Source organism: Ascaphus truei, chromosome 2 (assembly GCF_040206685.1).
Source record: "Ascaphus truei isolate aAscTru1 chromosome 2, aAscTru1.hap1, whole genome shotgun sequence".
NCBI classification, from domain to species: Eukaryota; Metazoa; Chordata; class Amphibia; order Anura; family Ascaphidae; genus Ascaphus; species Ascaphus truei.
The window spans coordinates 84,741,225-84,760,299 of NC_134484.1; the positions used below are offsets into that span (position 1 = coordinate 84,741,225).

Sequence of the window (19,075 nt, forward strand, 5' to 3'; positions counted from 1 at the left end):
GCCCGTGCACCTTTAATGTACGCCATGGTCATATATTTCATTATTGTAACCCTTAATGTAACATAGCATACAGCATTCCCCCAACAAAAGGGAGGCAGGTCCTGCTCATGAGCTTTATATCAGCGTCTGGCTCCGCCTCAATGTGTAAATATTCATTAGTTTGGAGCTGAGCTCTGCCTCTCCCAGCCTGCCATGTGAAAAGAAGAAGAGGGGAGGGGGGTAGAAAGTGTGTGCATGCTGCAGATTTGCAGCGACAGGAAGGGATCCGTTATTTTAGAGCAGTGAGAAGGGGCAGGTGGTGTGCTGGCCACATGTGCTCTGCACAGAGCTGATACTGCCGTGTTCCCTGGTAGTGCTTCTTTCTGATAGGGTCTGCAGAGGTTCTTGGAGGCTGCTGCTGCGGCTTGCAGGGGATTGTGGCTGCATTGACACTGCTCTGTCTCACAGTGGAGGTGCCTGGGTGTCCGGATGATCTGACTCCTCTCCTGCTCTGGACCAAGTGGCTGGAAGTGCAGAAACTGGTGAGATTCCCCATTTCTATGAGCCGGGGCTGGGGATTGCAGAGGACACTGCAGAAATCATGTTTTCTATGACCATTTAAACAAGCAGAATTGTTAGGTTGCGCCAGTAGTTAAAATACATTGTTGCCATGTGAAAAAAATGGTTTTAGATCTCTTTATATATAGATATGAGTGGCTCGTAACAGTTTTAAATGTGTAAACGGTAATCGCAATCAATTCATATCAATGCAACATTCTTGTACAATGGTAAATGAGCAATTAACCAGATGCTCTAATTAGATAATGGTTCAAAGTGTCAACCAATAGGAGAAACACATTTTTACTTCTCTGTGAACATTTGGTAGAGCTACAGTAGCTGAAACCTCCTCTCCCCAGCCCCTCAAACTGCATGATTCTGTTCCTCTTGTGATGCAACCAGGCGATATTATTGATAATGAGTCATTATCCTATTTACATACTTGTCAACTTTTGATTATTTAGAATGCGGGGAGGGGAGGGGTGATCATAGGGTGAAGGGCAAAGTAAGGGGGGGGGGTGGCACAGAACGGGGGCTAGGAAAGTGTATCCTTAAGAATCAGGGAGGGGTGTATGTTGGTTCCTAAGCTGCTCAGACATACTCATACATACACACAGAAGCATATTTCCACAAATATTTAAGCAGGCCACGCTCGAATGGTGGGTTCCGTTCCCTGGCGCCGCCGAAATGTGGAACCGGTGATTTTCGGCTTCTGTGCATGCACAGACTTGCAGTCCCCCGTTATGCGCATGTGCGACCTGTGCCGTCCCTGTTCTGCGCCTGCGCAGTCATGGCGACCCCCTTCTCGGTACCGCCAGATACTCAGCTGCTGAGTGCGTCATGCCGGAAAACCAGAACAAGCGCCGAACCTAATGAATATGGGTATACATTAGTGAAGCGCCGTATGAGCGGAACGCCGAGAAACGGAGCACCGAAACGCGTGCGCATCTCACACGTGCACGAGAAGACATTATTTGTAATCTTGCCGTTTGGATTCCATGGGTTAAACCAGTGTTTCTCAGTGTTTTCTTGTGGACACCCTAGGAGGCCCATGAGACTTAATGAGGGGGCTTAGAGGGAAAGGAGGGGCTGTGAGAAACAGAGGGTGGCAAAGGGCATATAAGTGATCAGACAGAGGAGGGCAGAGATGGTGACCAAAAAAAAGAAGGCGGTTTCCCTGCATCATTTACCACGCAACTGGCTGCATAGGAGTTAATCTTTTCCGTAAAATTCTTATTAAAACAATAGGGATTTTCAGGGGCCTAATATCCAAATCTTACTTTGTGCACTGATCAGGTAAAGTAATTGATTTTGGGGCTCCCTTTTAAACAGATTGGGGGTCACTGGGTTAAGCACTTGCCTCTCTTTCCCCTTAATGAATTTAGCCCCTTCCTTGAGCCTTACAGCCGCCCTTCTAATCTCTCTCTCCGCCTCCCTCTGGAGCTCTCTTGTAGGGAGCTAGAGGCTGATAGAGGGGACTGAGGTTACAGTAGCTCTGATCTACATGAACTACAGTCTTTACAGGCACATTAACCCTTTCAGGGTCTTGCAGATGAATTTGGTAAGGGCGAGGAGGACATTTCTCTTAGAAGGGGAAAAAAATAAAAAATCGGTGAAGTCCTGAAAAAATTAGGATTGTTGACAAGGACAAGCTTGCTTATATCTTATGTGCTATAAATGCCTGCATATGCACTACACGCACATGGTACTTCATCTTGGTCAGTATCATTTTCTGCCTTGTCAATAGACTTGCATCCACCAAAAGGCAAACTCGAGCATCTTGTGCACAGTAAGCCGGACACATGTCAATAGAAGGCATAATAATGCCTGTAATTAAAACATCTTCCCTATAGAGAAGGAGTGGCTCAGTGAGTAAAGACACTGACTGACTGGCATTGAGTTTGAAGCAGGGGAGCCTGGTTACATTCCCGGTGTCTGCTCTTTGTGACCTTGGGCAAGTCACTTTATCTCCCTTTGCCTCAGGCACCAAAAAATAGATTGTAAGCTCCACGGGGCAGGGACCTGTGCTTGCAAAATGTCTCTGTAAAGCGCTATGTAAAACTAGCAGCGCTATACAAGAACATGCTATTATTTTTATTATTATTATATACAGTTATAGCTTTCTCACTGCCAATTTTAGCATTGTTGCCTTCTATGATACACTGACCGGACCATTTTCATACCTTCTATCATGTTGCGTACATATGTTTACACTTTTATCATTAGATACCTGCATTTTGTGTGTGTGTGTGTGTGTGTGTGTGTGTGTGTGTGTGTATATGTATATGTGTGTGTATATATATATATATATATATCTACACCAGAAATTGGGTTACTTATCCAATAAGATACTGCACTGGTCTTGCTTTTGGTTTTATGGGACAGTGATTACCATAACAACATGTCAGAACTTAATCTATCTTCAGTTCTGTTTTTGTTCATCTTGTATGTAAAGCATGTTCTTAGTTTACATCTATTTCTAATTTAGGCTATTTAAAGCTGCAGTTCAGGCTTTGTTTTAAAAAAAATGTATAGTTTTTTTTTTTTTACTTCAATAGTTTCATATGGGCAATCTCTATTTACCTAAAGAACTGCATAGCTGCTGGTCAATTCGTTCTCCGTCTCTTGAACGGCAAAGTTTGGCGACATCTTTAAATATGGGGAATGTATTTCCTCTGTTTCTGTCACTCAGTGTAAGCTCATGAATATTCATGAGCTCTCCTGCACTGACATGTGCAAGAGGGAGGGCAGGGCTCACAAAGGGGTGTGCCAGGGCTTGTGACAGGACATGAAGGGGCAGTGCCTTAGCAAATGGTTGTTAAAATAGAATACAAGAAAATTGATCTTTAAAGAAACAAAAAAACTTTGAAACAGAAAATGCTAAAAGTATTTTTTCTTACTACAGATCTGATTTATTAAAAAAACACACATGCAGGATTTTGCCTGAACTGCAGCTTTAACTAGCAGGGTAAATAAAGGACTTGCTCACCCATTGTTTAAAAAGGCAGCTGGGTAAATTAGGACTTGTTCAACCTAACTCAAATACATAAATTCAATCCTAACCCAAAAATGCCAACCTAACTCTTACCCATAATCAGCACTGTCTGAGTCCTAATAATCTGTGAGAAAATAAGGAGATTTTCTATATAGCTGACTGCCGGGTAACTATTTTTTTGCTCTTCTTTACACAATATTTGCACAAAATGTACATTTTAGCGTTATTTCTAGAGATGGGCACTTTTGTTGGTAGTATCGGGCGGTTCCTTTAGTCTGCGGATTTCCGCAAAAAGGGTGATTTCGTCTGTCCGTTTTTTTTTTTTATCACTGACAATCCAATCCGCGGATTTTGCAATCCGTTAGAAGATTCGAAGCGTATAGTACGCGGATTTCTGCAATCCAATGAAGGATTGTAAGATTAATATCCGCGGGTTCCACAACTCGCTGGAAGATTTAAAAAAAAAATCCTCCATTGGATTGCAGAAATCTGTGGATTGCACTCTTAGAATCCTCCAACGCTTTGTGGAATCTGCACATCTGAGCCAATCACTGTTTTTTGGATTCATCCGCATGGGTTGAAACTGAAACAATCCACAACGGATGTAATTTTCCCCCGCGGAACGGATTTTCAATGGAAAGCTCGGGAAATTCTTGGAAGCGGTTTTTGACAGTTTTGCCCATCTCTAGTTAGTTCCTAACAAGTCACTGGAGTTTAATACTGCTTTCTAGGATCTTGTTAACCATTAGCACTGTACAAGTGGTTTATCTGATAATGTTTTCGATGCAAACCTCATACCACTCTGGTATAAGGAAGAATCAATGTATGTGATGGGTTTGGTAGTTTATGTGGAATTCGGCATAGTGGATTGCTTTTAACAGATGGGGGGTGTCTGAGACAGAAATGGGACATTGTAGTGAAAAATGAGACGCGCTTGACCAGAGGATGAATGCATTGCACTCAAAAGCTTGTATTAAAGTGTAGTCTGCTAGTCCAAATAAAAGATGCATGAGCTACTAACGAAGTATTGACTTGTGCACAATTGCTTCTGTTATAACATGGCTACCAGAACCTACTTCATGAAGTGCACCCTCTGAAAGTATGCACATAAGACATCCTATGTGAATACAACTAGTGGCATTATTTTCAGTCTGTCTTTTTTTTTTTTACATCAATGTATAAATCCCACATAGATACGGTGTATCTCTCAGATGTACTGGGTTACCTTACCATAGTTACAGGGGCTGTACCAAAGCTCTGTAAGAGACAAGCTCTGTAAGAGACTATTTAATGCAGCAGTTCAAGCAATATCCTACGTGTTTTTTTTTTTAATAAATTAGTTCTGTACTATGAGAAAGTACTTGTAGCATTAAAAAAAAATGTTTTAAAGACTTTTTTTGTTTCTAATGTAGGAAGCATTTCCAAAGTGACAGCCTCTTCCCCTTCTGATAGACTCTGGCTATGGCCCTGCTCTCTCTCTAGCAGTGCACCAATTTGTATCTAGTAACTGCCCAGTCAATCATATTCCAGAACTACATTTCCCATAATGCTGAATTAAATAACCCGGAGCAAAGCGCTTAATTACAGGAGAACGGATAGATCTGCAGCTTAGCTGATTACTTGTCAGTGTGCAGATTGTATTGATGCACATATTGAACGGGATTTTTTTTTTTTTTAAATGGCAGCTTGAACTGCAGCTTTAAATTACATGAAAGATATCCCCCATATACTGTTTTGCATCTACATTGTGGCATGATTCTGCTTGCGATGAGTTTAATCTTTGAACTCCCTGCATTGTTCTTATGCTGGCGGCTGGCCCAGAGAGCGACAACAACCACCACACAAATTGTTACTCGGATGTCAACGCATAGTGTGCGCTTAAATACATTTACAGTTATGCATACTGTACATCATCCTTTTAAAATGGCAATGTAATTTTAGATTCCATAACTGAATATGCAGTCCCAAAACTACCCTTTGAAAGCAAATTGCATTCGTTTATTACCTTTTTGTCTTGGTCTTTATTTTAATACGCATTTGTAAACAGTACTTGGGGCTGTCTTTGGCGCTTTATGAACAAAGATTCAGAAATGATTAAGGAGGGATATGCAATGTCAACATGAGGCGAAATACAGCGGGAATAAAAATGAATCTCTGTGAGAGTGAAATTCTTGCGTGGAGACTTCTAAGGCTGCGCTTATAGTGCCGGTGACGTCACTCTGCAGTCGCTGGAAAAATCAAAATGACTTGACTTCCAGCGATCGCGACCAAGCAGTCGCGCCGCTTCTACTATAAGCGCACACGACGGCGGCAATACATTTGTTTTGACGCCGCGTCGCCGGCACTATAAGCACAGCCTAAGCCGTGTAATTAAGCAGATGTGCTCAACACCAATCCTCAAGCCCCCAACAGGTCGGGTTTCCAGGATATCTCAGCTTCAGCACGGATGGCTCAATCAGTTCCTGCTTCAGCACAGTTGGCTCAATTGGTGGCACAGTCTTTGAGGGGAGGAGTTGAGGACTGGAGTGATGTACACCTGTAATAGGGGACAGACAGAAAAATTAGGAATATGTACACACTGAAATGGATCTGATTCTGCCAGGCTTCCTTTACACCTTCTTTATCCCCTCCCCGAATAACAGGCTGTTTTTATTTGTAATCCTGGTTCTATTTACCACAGAATATGGTACAGAACATGAAAGGAAAAAGAGTTGCCGCATTTCAAAATAGCCAGTTCTTAGGCTAATTGTTAAAGCCTGAGAAGTCTCTTTAAGTTATTTTGCCATTCACATGTTTTTGCTGGGGATTAACATGTTGGTAACGTGTCATTCATAATGACGAAGTGTCAGTGTATCATATAGGATTTCTCTCTATAACGAGTGCATTCCCGACAGAGCACAGATTTTAACACTTGAAAAATGCTGTTCTCTTATGATGCAGCAACTGTGATTAAATCGGTTGTCGCAGTGATGGCTAATTGTATCTTAGCAACTGCAATACAAGTGTGTGTGTGTGTGTGTGTGTGTGTGTGTGTGTGTGTGTGTGTGTGTGTGTGTGTGTTTTTGGAGGTGTGATAAGCTTGTCATGAAATATTCTGGAAAATTACTGTTTTTTTTTTTTAATGAGTCTTGAGGGTGGAGAAGCGGACAGAATGGCGTTTCTTTTAAGATTATTTGCAATATATCAGGACTTATGGATGAAAAATCATCTGAAATGTAGAGGTCTTTTTTCATTATTGCTGATTTATCAATCATTACTGTAAATAAACGCCTAACAAAGGATGTTTGTTACACATTGAAAAGCTTTCCTGTATAGGTTTATAAACCAGTAGAACCTACTCGGCCACCTATACATGTATAGTAGTTGAAAAAGCAGCAATATACTGTACATATGCATCAACATCTCTTTTAATAAAGTAGATCCTCCCAAATAGCATGGTTCCCAACATCTTATTTCTTCTACGTTCCTACCAGCACACACTTGTGGAATTTACTCTCATTTCCCCATCCGGGAGGACTCAGAATTGTCTGTCTCAAACACCATCAGTTTCCCTTAATTCTGTCGGACGTGGGTTTTATACAAGGCAGAAGTTCCAGTGACTCTTCTTTGCACTTTTGGTTCATTTGATGGAAGTTTGCCTAAATCTGCCACCCAAGCCTCGTGCAGCAGTTGGCATAGGTCTGACAATGTTCAAAGCAGTATCTTATTTACTAGACTTTTCAAATGGAGCCATCATTCTGTATGCCTGTTACGGCAGCAGTTTACATAAGTCTGCCACGATGTAGGCTTCATGCAACAGACCGCATAAGTCTGCCAACAGTGTAAACAGCATTCCAATCTACGCAGTATAACCGTTAATGTTTTTAGGTCTGTGGTTATCTTAGCAGCAGTTTTCATACATCTCTAACCCAGATCTGGTGCAGCAGTTCGCATACGTCCGCCAATAGTCTTGGCAGCTTGTTACTCTAATGGGCATACCAGATGATGACTTTCAGTCTGTAGTTGCGTTTTAACGGCAGTAAGCATATCTATGCCAACATTCAACGATCTAAAAAAAAAAACTTGTTTGTTTTGGGTTTTTTTTTATCCCGCCATATCTGCAAATGGGATAGTAAAGCATGCCATTACCTGGTTTAACCCTTGACCCACTTGAATATCTAATACAGCATTGTTGGACCCCATATGGGTAATGCAGTTGATGTGGTCTACTTAGATTTTGCAAAGGCTTTTGATATGGTTTCACAAGAGGTTGGTGTACAAAATAAAGAAAATTGGACTTGGTAATAATATATGCACCTGGATTGAAAACTGGTTTAAGGACAGACAACCGAGGGTTGTCATAAATGGAACTTTTTCAGGTTGGGCTAAAGTCCCGTACTACTCCTTACCACCCGGAAGGGGATGCTTTGCCCGAACGGTTCAATCGCACTCTGCTGGACATGCTGGGCACGTTAACCGGTGCCGAGAAGACTAAGTGGCGTCGCCATGTGAAAACTCTAGTCCATGCTTATAATTGCACCCAACATGAATCTACCGGGTTCTCACCCTACTTCCTTATGTTTGGCTGTGAAGCCCGTCTGCCAGTGGATATACAGTTAAGAGTCTCCACCGATGGGGTGCGCAATTCCAACCACTTTCGCTATGTACAACGATTGCAAGAGAATCTACAGAAGGCCTAAGGTCAAGCCGAGAGGCTCCACCGAAAAATTGAATGCAGGGAACAAAAGGCGCTATGATCACAAAGTAAAACATAGAGACATTAAAATTGGTGATGCCGTACTGCTCCGCAACCTGGGAGTACCGGGAAAGCATAAGTTGGCTGACCGTTGGCGAGAAGTGGTATACGAAGTGGTTTCTCAAATGCCTGGCCTTCCAGTCTACCGGATAAAGGACTCGGAAGGTCGGATAAAGATGTGGCACTGAAATCAACTGCTCCCCATTCCTCAAATAGGAGTTCTAGGGTGGCCTACATCTCCCCCTAGTGGGGAACTGTCATCAGGACATGAAAGTCTGGAATATTCACAGGAAGGAACCTCTCAAAGGGGCCTTCCGGCCGTGGGGGCATCTCCCGAAGGAGCTACGGGCAAAGAGCCTCTTGGCCCCATGACAGAAACACTGACTCCAGCAAGTCCGCCACTAAACCCCCAGAGCCCGTGCTTTGTGCCACAACGAGACTTTACAGACCTACCCCGCCCCTCAAGGGCCGAGTTGGAAACACCCGATGAGAATTGCTACTCCCCCAAAGAGGTAGCGGACGAGCCGATTCGCAGAAGCCAAAGAGCTGGCCAACCTCCCACGAGGTTGGCTTATGATCAGTTCGGGGCACCTCATTATGAGTCTCAGCAGTGGGCTCGCAGCCAGGTGCAATCAGTGATTATCATGTTCAGTGAAATGTACAAGTTGATAGAGGAACCAATGTATTAGTGTTTTTCATTATATAAATGGTTGTGTTATTGTCATTTTCCAAGCGGGGACGTAAGAAACCACAGGGGGGAGGATGTAGCCGTGACCCCTGATTCACCCCGAGGAATGGGAGGTTGCGCTTGCAAAGAGTTGCAAAAGCCCGCGAAGGAGGAGAGTACATTTGGCGGGAGAGGAGCAGTCCCTTGACCCAGCAGCCCTACGGGGAGGGTCAGGTGAGAACGTTTAGCCTATGGGCGAAGGAGTTGCCGGAGATATAGGCAGGGGTTGCGCGCACGTGTAGGAGAGCTTTGTGGAGAGATGAGGAGACGGAGATACTGCGCGGGGAGGTTGTACCCCCCCCCCCCGGCGCAGGCCAGGTGCCCCAGGCCCAGCTAGCCCTGAGTCACCTTAGAGACAAGCTGATCTAGGGACCGCCTTAGTAAGGGTCTTACCCCTGTACTGTTGAGTTGGCCCGGGACTATTCTGTCGCGAGGGAGATCTGTGCTCAGACCCCCTTTGGAGCTATCCGAGTCCGAGAAGGAGCGCCCCGGACCCTAGCGAGGGAAAGAGCGTTGTCCACACCGAGAACCCTTTTCGAAGATCGTGGCTGTTCCGAGCACCGGAGTGCTCGGCAGGTATTTCATCAAGTGCACCAACTGTAACTTTCATTTACCCTGGACATAGTGGCTGCGCAGTCACCCATACACACACATAAGGCCTGATTGTGAGCGGGAGGACTGAGTAGCATAATTGGACACGGGGTGGGATCACCCGGTGGCGGGATTGGGGGAAGTTGTTGTTGGCGTCTGCCGAGGCGCAAGTTATTGTTCCGTCCGCCGATGCGCAAGGGATGTTGACGTCCGCCATGGCGTGTTATACAATGTGTACCGTCCTACCGGAATGTCATGCCATGTAATGTATCGTGAGTTTGATCTACCAGTAAAACAGATTGGTTTTAGAACTTGGCTGTGTAAGGGTAATTCTTGTATTTACGTCCTGCGAAGACTAACTCCCACTTTGGCAGGATCTGTCGCAGGTGGAGGCGCTGCACCTGATATATATATATATATTGTACGCACCCCAGGCTCTCCGTGGCAGAGGCTTAGGCCCTGTGAGCCAGCAGGTAACACAGCACATAGTAACAGCTTGCTAGTGATAGGAAGCAGGGTTACACGTAATATTGTTAGATAAATGCAATACATATAATAATAATAATGATTATTGTAATGAATGTACAATTAAAACTATAACAAAAACAGAACAAGACAAATGGCTGAGAGAAACAACAGGTACTCATATAAAAATAACACATTTAATATTCAAAACAAATGATGGACATACACATAGTAAAATGAGAGAAAAAGGGTCCGCTGGTGAATCTGCTGCTAAGGCTAAAATGACCACTTACCAGATGTAAAGTGGTAATGCACAGTGGATATTTAGAGTATCCCCTCTCATACAGGCTGATCGGCTCTTGGCGTCTCTCCCATACAGCGGCGTGCTGCCCAACCAGGCTTCGCTTCCGGATGGAACTCCCCTCCAGGTCCCGTGGAAACAGACCTCAGTGTGTGTGATCGGCTCGGGGATGAGAAGGACTGCAAACGCAGATTCGCCTAGAGTTTGCCCGACTGGGCATGCAGATGGTGGTGGCAGATTCGTGACGCTCCGATCTCCGGATGGAGTGAACAGTGTAGTGCCATCGTTGGCTGTAGTCACAGTAGCAAGCAGCAGAGCCAGCAGATCCCACCCTACGTGTTTTGGAAGTAGAACTTCCTTCCTCAGGGGTATAAAGTTAATGATCCAGTCACTGCGCATGTCTGAGGAAGGGTTACATTAGTCGTGAAACGTTATCTGTACTAAAGCTCTGATGCTGTGAACACCTTATTGAAGTTTTTCAAAACTCAAATCAAGTCTCCTGTGTGCTCCTCCTTTCCTTCATTTTTGTGCCATATAAAACAGTCACAAATTGGCTCTCTTTACCGACTCTTGCATGCTCTGACTGGTTTGTACTCACTGGTTTGTAGTGCTAACATTTACCCAATTATATGGACGGGCAATGCTCAAATAGAGTTTGTTTGATTCCTGGAATAAATCACTACATTCATTGAGATACCAAATCTCTGTTGGTCGTTCCCGATATTGTCGAAGAATTGAAAACTTTTTTCCACGAACACCAAAATCGACACATAACGTAACACCAATAAAGACCGCATATAAACCAGTCAAAAGGAGAACTTTGAATAAAGATAGCCCCTCAAAGGAAAAACACTTGTTCTAAAAAGATTACAAAATAGCCTCCCTAGGAACCGTAACAAACAGAAATGACTGTAGAGGGTTAGAAAAGTACAACACACAACTTCAATGGTGTAGATTATTTTAATGACCGTTTTAAAATTAAAGGGAAAAATTCCACTCAAGTGTAGTACAGGCACACATGCAAAGTGTTGTATATCACACAATGGGATAGCCTGAGGTTAACAGTCTTGAAATGAACTGAATCTCCTCCTGTCTGACCAGGCACAAACATTTCTTGCATGGACTGGACAATTCTTCTACCAGAAGGAATCAAACTTGACACAATGCTGGCCCGAAAATTGACGGCTAAACAAAGTGGCCAACACATCCTAGCCCTAAGACTTAAAAATGACGACCTCACACACAAACCTTAGACTATTGCCACTGAGTTCCGTAAATATTATACAGACTTGTATGATGGTTAGAAGAACCTGAATGAGATGAAATGCCAGTTCTTAAAGGACTATATTATACCACATATAACCCCAACAGAACTAGAAATACTCAGCAGTCCCTTGTTTTGAAATCTCTAAAGCCATCCAAAGCTACAGACCCAAATGTGCTAACCAACTAATCCCACATCTAACTAAACTCAACAGTTTCCTAGACCATAGAGAAATTCCAGAAGAAATGCTGCAGACCACTATCTCCTTGATACACAAAACCAGGAAAGAGCTGAGCACCGCCATAAGTATAGACCAATATCACTTCTGAACACAGATGTGAACATTTTAGCTAAAATCCTGGCCATAAACCTATATTTATTTTCCTACTTAGTCTATCCAGACCAAATGGGGTTCATATTAAACAGACCAAGATGCTGACATCTGTAGAGTGCAACATGTTGGATGTAGCATTGGGCTTCTCTGTCGTCTGTTGTATACATATGCCACGTTCAATAGCTCTCCTTTTTGACACTTATATTTTGTGGCTCAGTGGTTCCCAAAAAGAGCTTGCTGAGGTTTTGTGTGTTTTGTTAACATCTGTAGAGTGACCAACTTGATCCACATGGCAAACACATTAAACATACCAACAATGTTACTGACACTGGATATAGAGAAAGCAATTTCTGCAATGCAGGCTACCCTTAAACTCTACCAATAAAGAATGGCACCAGACAAGGTTGCCCCTTTTCACCTCTTATTTGCTCTCGCAATAAACATACGCAGAGACCACAACATTTCTGGAATAAAGCTAGATCCTCAGGAATACAAGATCGGTCAGGTTGCCGACAACACACTGCTAATAACCAAGGTAATGACATCCCTACCCAACTGGTTTAATACACAATATATTTGAGAAAATCTCAGGCTCTAATGTTAACAGCAAGTCAAGAGCCCTCAATATAAATCTGCCTCAGGAACTAACCACACTTCTTAATCTCAATTGTTATTTCACTTGGCAGAAAGAATGTTTGATGTACCTGGGCATTTAAAATCAAATATGTTTCACACCTGTTATCAGGCTAAAAGGACCTGGAAACCTGGTCTAGATACTCAATAGCCTGGCTGGGTAGGATCATCACAGTCAAAATGAACCATTTACCCAAGATTCTATATCTTTTCAGAGCCCTCCCAATCCCAGCCAAGTGAAAACATTGATGACCTACAAAAATATACCACTCCATTTGGAATTTAAAATAAAATCCTGTATTGGTCTCAATGTGTTGATGGCATCTAAATTGCAAGGTGGCTTAGCAGTCTCACACATTTAACGCTTACGATCAGTTCAGTTAGCAGTACTCTATCTCAGGGATGCGTAAACTGGGGGATGCAAGAGATTATCTGCGGGGGCGCAGGGTTTACAGAGGCCCTGCGCGCTTCCCGAAGGCACTTGAAGGCCTCTGTAAACTTCACTTGGTTCAGACTGTTTCTGGAGACGCGTCACCATAGCAACACAGTGTCAAATGTTGTCGTTGTTATGGAAACGTGACGTCAGAATGCCAGAACCAAGATAAGGGGTGGGGGCCCGTGGAGCGGGGGACAGCAGGCAGGGCGCACAAGAGAAAAAGATTGTGCTGCCCTGCTCTATCAGGTGGGTGGAGATTATTTGTAGAATTATTGTGAATCAGAACAATCAAAAGGCACCACACGTCATTGTCTCCAATTTATGGGTCGGGCTGCTTTTGGAAAGCGACTGACACCCTTCAACTTCAACATTCTACAATTATTACATAGCCCACTATTTAAACCAGGCTTCGAGAGACAAATTGTAACTGATATATAAGGGACCTCACGAGTTAGATATCTACTCACTGATTCCAAGATTAAATACTTTACACATCTTAAAAAGGTTTATCAGACCCCCCAACCCAGAACTGTTCCTGTATATACAGATGAGACATTTTATCTCATTGGCAAAGTGGAATAAGATATCAGTGACAACACTCTATTTGGAGGGTTTGCCTGTCCTCACTGTTGCATAAAGGAATTATTTCTGCCTTGTACCAATCCCTTACCCCACCCTGTCGTCATAAGAGGCCTGAGTTACATCAATTGTTAGAAATCTGAAGTAGGTGAGGCCCTCACCCTGGCGGCCACCAGGTGCACCATGGTGGCCCTCACCCTTCAGTCTGGGAAGATCTCCTGAGAGCAGCTGCATCAGTCTCCATTAACAGAGCCACTAAAGAAAATAGCTATAAAGGGCTACACCGCTGGTACCTGACACCCTACAGGATAAAAAAAAAATGTTAAACAAACCCAAAATGTGGTGGAGCTGCCATTAATAGCTGTTTATTGTCTGAAGTGTTCAGTCTAATAAAAAGGATAAATAAATGGGATCTTGGATACAGAAATCAGAGCAGAACACTGGTTTGGCTCTCCTGAACAGGCCAATACAAAATGTCATATAATAGCCATAACCTTATCTCTCACATCCTGGCGGCCACCAGGTGCACCGTGGTGGCATCTTGAAAAAACCCAACCCTGTCCTCGCTAGGATAAATAATACTCTAAGTTTAAATAAATACCTTTTTATACAGTATCACGCTATGGAATGAGCGCTTCTCCCTTTTTTTTTTTTTTTAGACATTTCTGTGATCCGGCTAGGTCACCAAAGAAGCTTTTGACTAGTCCATATGGACTGTTCCCTTAACTGGACATTTAATCATCATCATCATTATTGTTGAGATTGGTTTGATATATTTTTCACTTTATAGTGTTATTAGTATTTTTACACTACACTTTATCATGAACATTTATTTATATTATATCTACCACAAAATTTCACATACACACACACACACTAGCGCTAGTAGTGTGTGTGTGTGTGTGTGTGTGTGTGTGTGTGTGTGTGTGAAAGTATGATTGCGACCAAGCAATAGATACCGTTCACTGTGGCATGACTAGAACTATGTGTGTTCCCATTTTTAGGGAGTAGATGATTAGTGGTATGGGCTCATGCAGTGCTGGAGTCTGAGCTCAATATACTGAAAGCAGAGTCTAAGTTAATTGCATGGGGGATAGGAGAACACAATGTGGCATAAACATGAGCAAAATAGTAGCTATCTCTTTGAAGAGCATCTCTATAACCGATCCAAACTGACTGGGGCCAGTAGTCAGTACTAGTCAATGTCGGTAGTCTCGCATTCTCTCCTGGGCGATCAACGAGTCCAGAGTCTGGAGTGATCAGAAAATCCATATCCATCTCCTGGTGGGGATTTCCTTGCTGCCACCAAGATAGTCTCTTTCGCCTTGAGGAATACAAAACCGGTTACAATGTCTCACGACTTGCCAGCCTCCAGTTGCTTTTGGCAACTAAGGTTCTGTCTAGCTGCAGCTGTTGTATGGCGATTCCCTGGACCAAGGAAGAAAACAGACGGGCAGGGTAGTCTTCTCTGTTCAGACATCTTCGGGAACACCTTTTTATATTCTCAAAATGATTGCATTGATTTCTGTTCTCGAAGTCCTCTGCTGCCTCCTTTAGCAATCGGACCTGCTAGTGCATTTGGGAGATATCTTGATCCACTGTCTCTTATTTTATCTGCATAATAATCTCTCGTCTTGTTGGTGGGGAATGTCCTGCATCTTCTGAACTGATCCTAACCTCTTACCCTAATCCCCCTGCCCTAAAAAGTGTAAATCCCTTGCCCTAGCCACTAAATTAACCCTTAAGCTAACTCACCTTGGATAAGTGGTGGAGTGGCGGAGGCCGAACGTCAGCGGAGATTTCGTGGCATAAGAGACAGCCTTGACCAAATGTCCCATTTTGGGATAGAGTTGGGATTTGCTGGAAGAGGAGGACACTACAGAGGCTAAAACTCGATGAGCGATTTAAAGTAATTCCCAAAAGTGTACTTATAGCTTGTGGATGTAGTATTCTGTCAAAATGTGTTTTTATGCTTTTTTTAATTCTTTAGTCAAAGTTATAATTTTAAAATAATATTTGGGGGGAGGAGTTTATATTCAGACATCAGTGGTGTACTTTTATTTGATATAATAGTTTTTTTTGCTTTGTTAGTCTTGTTATGCCTGTAATATTATTTGAATTGGTTTTCTTTGATTGTTTAGCAGTTGGTCAACATTTGGTTTGCTTTGGGTACCCCCACACCCCCCAAAAAATCAATCTAGACGGTGATCCAAAATCTATAGACGTTCATTCTGATTATATATCTAGCACATACTCCCCCCCCCCCCCCCCCCCCATTATCGCAGATCAGGTCCCCTAAGGTGTTCTGGGGTCTGGCTAGATGTCTGTGTGGTGCATACCTGCTTGCAACAGGAGGGCCTGAGTCTCCAGCGATGACATGGGGGACAACCGGAACAGGTTACTTGGGTGAATGCCTTCATTCTCGTTCAATGGTGCAGCGCCTCCATCTGTAGTAAGCCCCAGGGATGCGGGGTGGAATCCCTACCACAGAAATCCCCCTCCCAGGGATAGAGAGATTCCAGTCTCACACAAGGATTATCTTTAAAAGCAGCAGTCTCTTTATTCTCTTGGGCAGCAGCAGCAGCCGACAGGTACAGTTGATGCACAGTCCACTAACGGTTCGCCCTTGTGATGGTCCCTGCCGCCACTCTGGACCCTACAGGTATCCAGAGTGGGGCTAGTTCTTCCCTCACCCCCTAAGCAGGGTGAGAGATACTTGGTCCACCTATAACTATAGCTATATCAGCTCTACTCATGAGCTGATCACTCCTCTCCTCACTAACACACTATCACTACTGTCAGACTAACAGAACACACACTAAATAGGAAATGCACTGCTCTTTTATGATCTCAGCAGGCACCGCCCCTGTGTCTCTTGCTTTGACACAGGGTCAGGTGACCTACCTCCACCACTCAGTTCCAGTGCTTGAAGTGGGGGAAACCCATGATAACTCCTGGCAACCTGCCCTTACCAGGGATTATACTAGGAGGAGGATAGAACTATAGCCCCATTTCTTACCAGGGCTACATATACTTAAATCGACCTTTTCAGTTTTATAGTAAGTACATATGTACCTTTTTTTTTTTATGTGATATTACAAATTGCCATTTATTGCTAGCTTTGTAAATTCATCTGGAGTAAAGTATAAACCTGTAATTGACTTAATAAAATCAGTCTGTATTATATATGCTTTGGTCTTGACTATTTATTTATAATTCGTCTATTGGGCCTCAATTAGAAAAAAAACGTTTCAACATCTTAAAGAATGCAATAGAAATTAAAAGAAGTATGATTGCTTTCATTTGATTGCATTTCCAATTATTTGAATGGCCTCTTTAAACAAACATGTGTAGCCCCTCTTCCCGGGGCCAATCGCAGATTGCCCCCCCCCCCCCCCCCTCTGTACTAGGGTCTGGCTACGTGTCTGTGGTTGGTGCATACCTGTAGGTAACAGAAGGGCCTGAGTCTCCCGCGATGGAATGGGCGTGACAGGACCAGGTTTCTGGGGTGAATGCCTCCGTTCTTTACTCAGTGGTGCAACGCCTCCATCTCTGTTAAGCCCCAGGGATATGGGGTGGAACCCTTACAGAGAGTCCCCCTCTCAGGAACGAGAGATTCCAGTCTCAGACAGTCTTTATGTAAAATCAGCAGCAGCTCTTTATTCAGTGCAGGAATGGCAGCAGGATCACAGTCAGGTACAGCTTGTCCCCCTCCTCCAGACTGCTCTCCCTCAGGATGGTATCTCTTCTCCCTGCCTCCACCCCAAGCCACGGGCACTCAGGGTGGGGCTACCTCTTTCCTCACCCCCTAAACAGGGTGAGAGGAATTGGTCTACCTATTGCTCACTAGGCCCTACTCCTCAGGAACTCCTCAGGAACTATCCAGTCAGACACTCCAACACTAACTCCAGACTGAACTGGACTGAACCCAGGACTGAACTGTCACTGACAGGAACAGGCACACACTAAATAGAGACAGCCCTCCCCTTCATGACATCAGCAGGTACCGCCCCTGTGTCTTCGCCTTCCACACAGGGTCAGGTGACCTACTTCCACCACTCAGAGCAGGGCTTGATGTGGGGGAAACCCATGATAACTACTGGCAGCCTGCCCTTACCAGGGCTTATACCAGAAGGAGGAAAGACATATAGCCCTATTTCTTACCAGGGCTACACATGTTTTACGTATTCTTTGTGCTTACCTGATTTACTTGTAATACACAAATGTATTTGTAATCTGTTCTCAACCCTTACTTCAGACGATAGCTTACATAATAGCACAAATATTGATGAGTGCCAATGCGCTAGATAGTGAATGAAATTACAGGTTGAAATCGATATGTTTAGCTAGTGGAGATTTCTCATTGGAATTGCTCCTGTGTTTATTACCGAGCTTACAATTCTAGCTGTGCTGTGCATCGGTGAGCTGCGCCATCCAAGCTGTGCAATTACAGGTAGCCACTTGAGTCAGCAACATTTTATTAAAATGCTTTTCTCAACCATATCTTGTAAATACTTGATGCAGCTGTTTGTGTGTGTGTGTGTGTGTGTGTGTGTGTGTGTGTGTGTATATATTCTTATTTGTATTTTCTTACTGCTTGATGTCCTACTTTTTGTGGCTTAATACAATACGTAAAGATGGTATGTCCTGTCTTGATGACTGCAAAGCACTCTCCGTAGTTATACATAACAATAATATGGCTGGAGGCAAAATTTCAAATATGTGACATTTTTTTTAAGGTAGTGTTAAACAAGGGTTGGTTTTTGTAATATTGGTAAGATGATCTTTAGTGTCTTGTCAAATCTTTATATAACCACGCATGCACCATTATCAGCATGGATTTTTACTATTGTTAGATTTATTTATTTTTCAGCATAGGTTATATTGGATAACACAAAATAAGGTGGTAATATGATTTGCATTAATATTGGTTAAGATCTAATGTTTTTAAAGATCATGTCTTGGTACTCTATATAATCTTAGAGCAATTTTTTCTTTTTTTTGAGAAGTGGATTTTAACTGTACAATCATTGTGGGTTTATGGTGGTAGGTGTCTGAAATTGGTTTAATATATGAGGCACATTATATTTACACCTTATTACGCAGAATCACATTTATTTTTTCATTAAATCACACATTTAGTAACTTATTCAGTTTTAATATGTGGGTTATTCACATACACACACTTTTTGTATGGTTTTCACACTAGTTCTTATACTCCAATCTCTCTGCATTGAAAATATCTGCCCATATTGGAGTGTTCCACTTGTTAACACTATACACTTGTATACTGCATACCGTTGGGTTGCTGCACAATGTTTATTGGTGAGTGGGAGGTTATTTGTCACGTTATGTTTGTCTTGATAAAGGTCAAGCTGTTACACCGCATCATCTTGATTATTTAAATCCCAAATTATAGCTGTCCTTTGTAAGAAGTCTTGAGTAGTGCCTTGTTTATCCCGTGTTTGTATTCAAAAA

The 19,075-nt window shown here is 43.1% G+C and overlaps 1 protein-coding gene across 4 annotated transcripts in view; it reads left to right on the forward strand.

Annotated features, from left to right (window-relative positions):
- Positions 1-202: 202 nt before the first annotated feature.
- Positions 203-19,075, forward strand: part of PAG1 (phosphoprotein membrane anchor with glycosphingolipid microdomains 1) — a 258,962-nt gene continuing 240,089 nt past the window's right edge. For all 4 annotated transcript variants that reach the window (XM_075583039.1, XM_075583038.1, XM_075583040.1 and 1 more), the window contains exon 1: positions 203-521. The gene's annotated coding sequence lies outside the window, so the exon portion shown is untranslated. The remainder of the gene's footprint in view (positions 522-19,075) is intronic.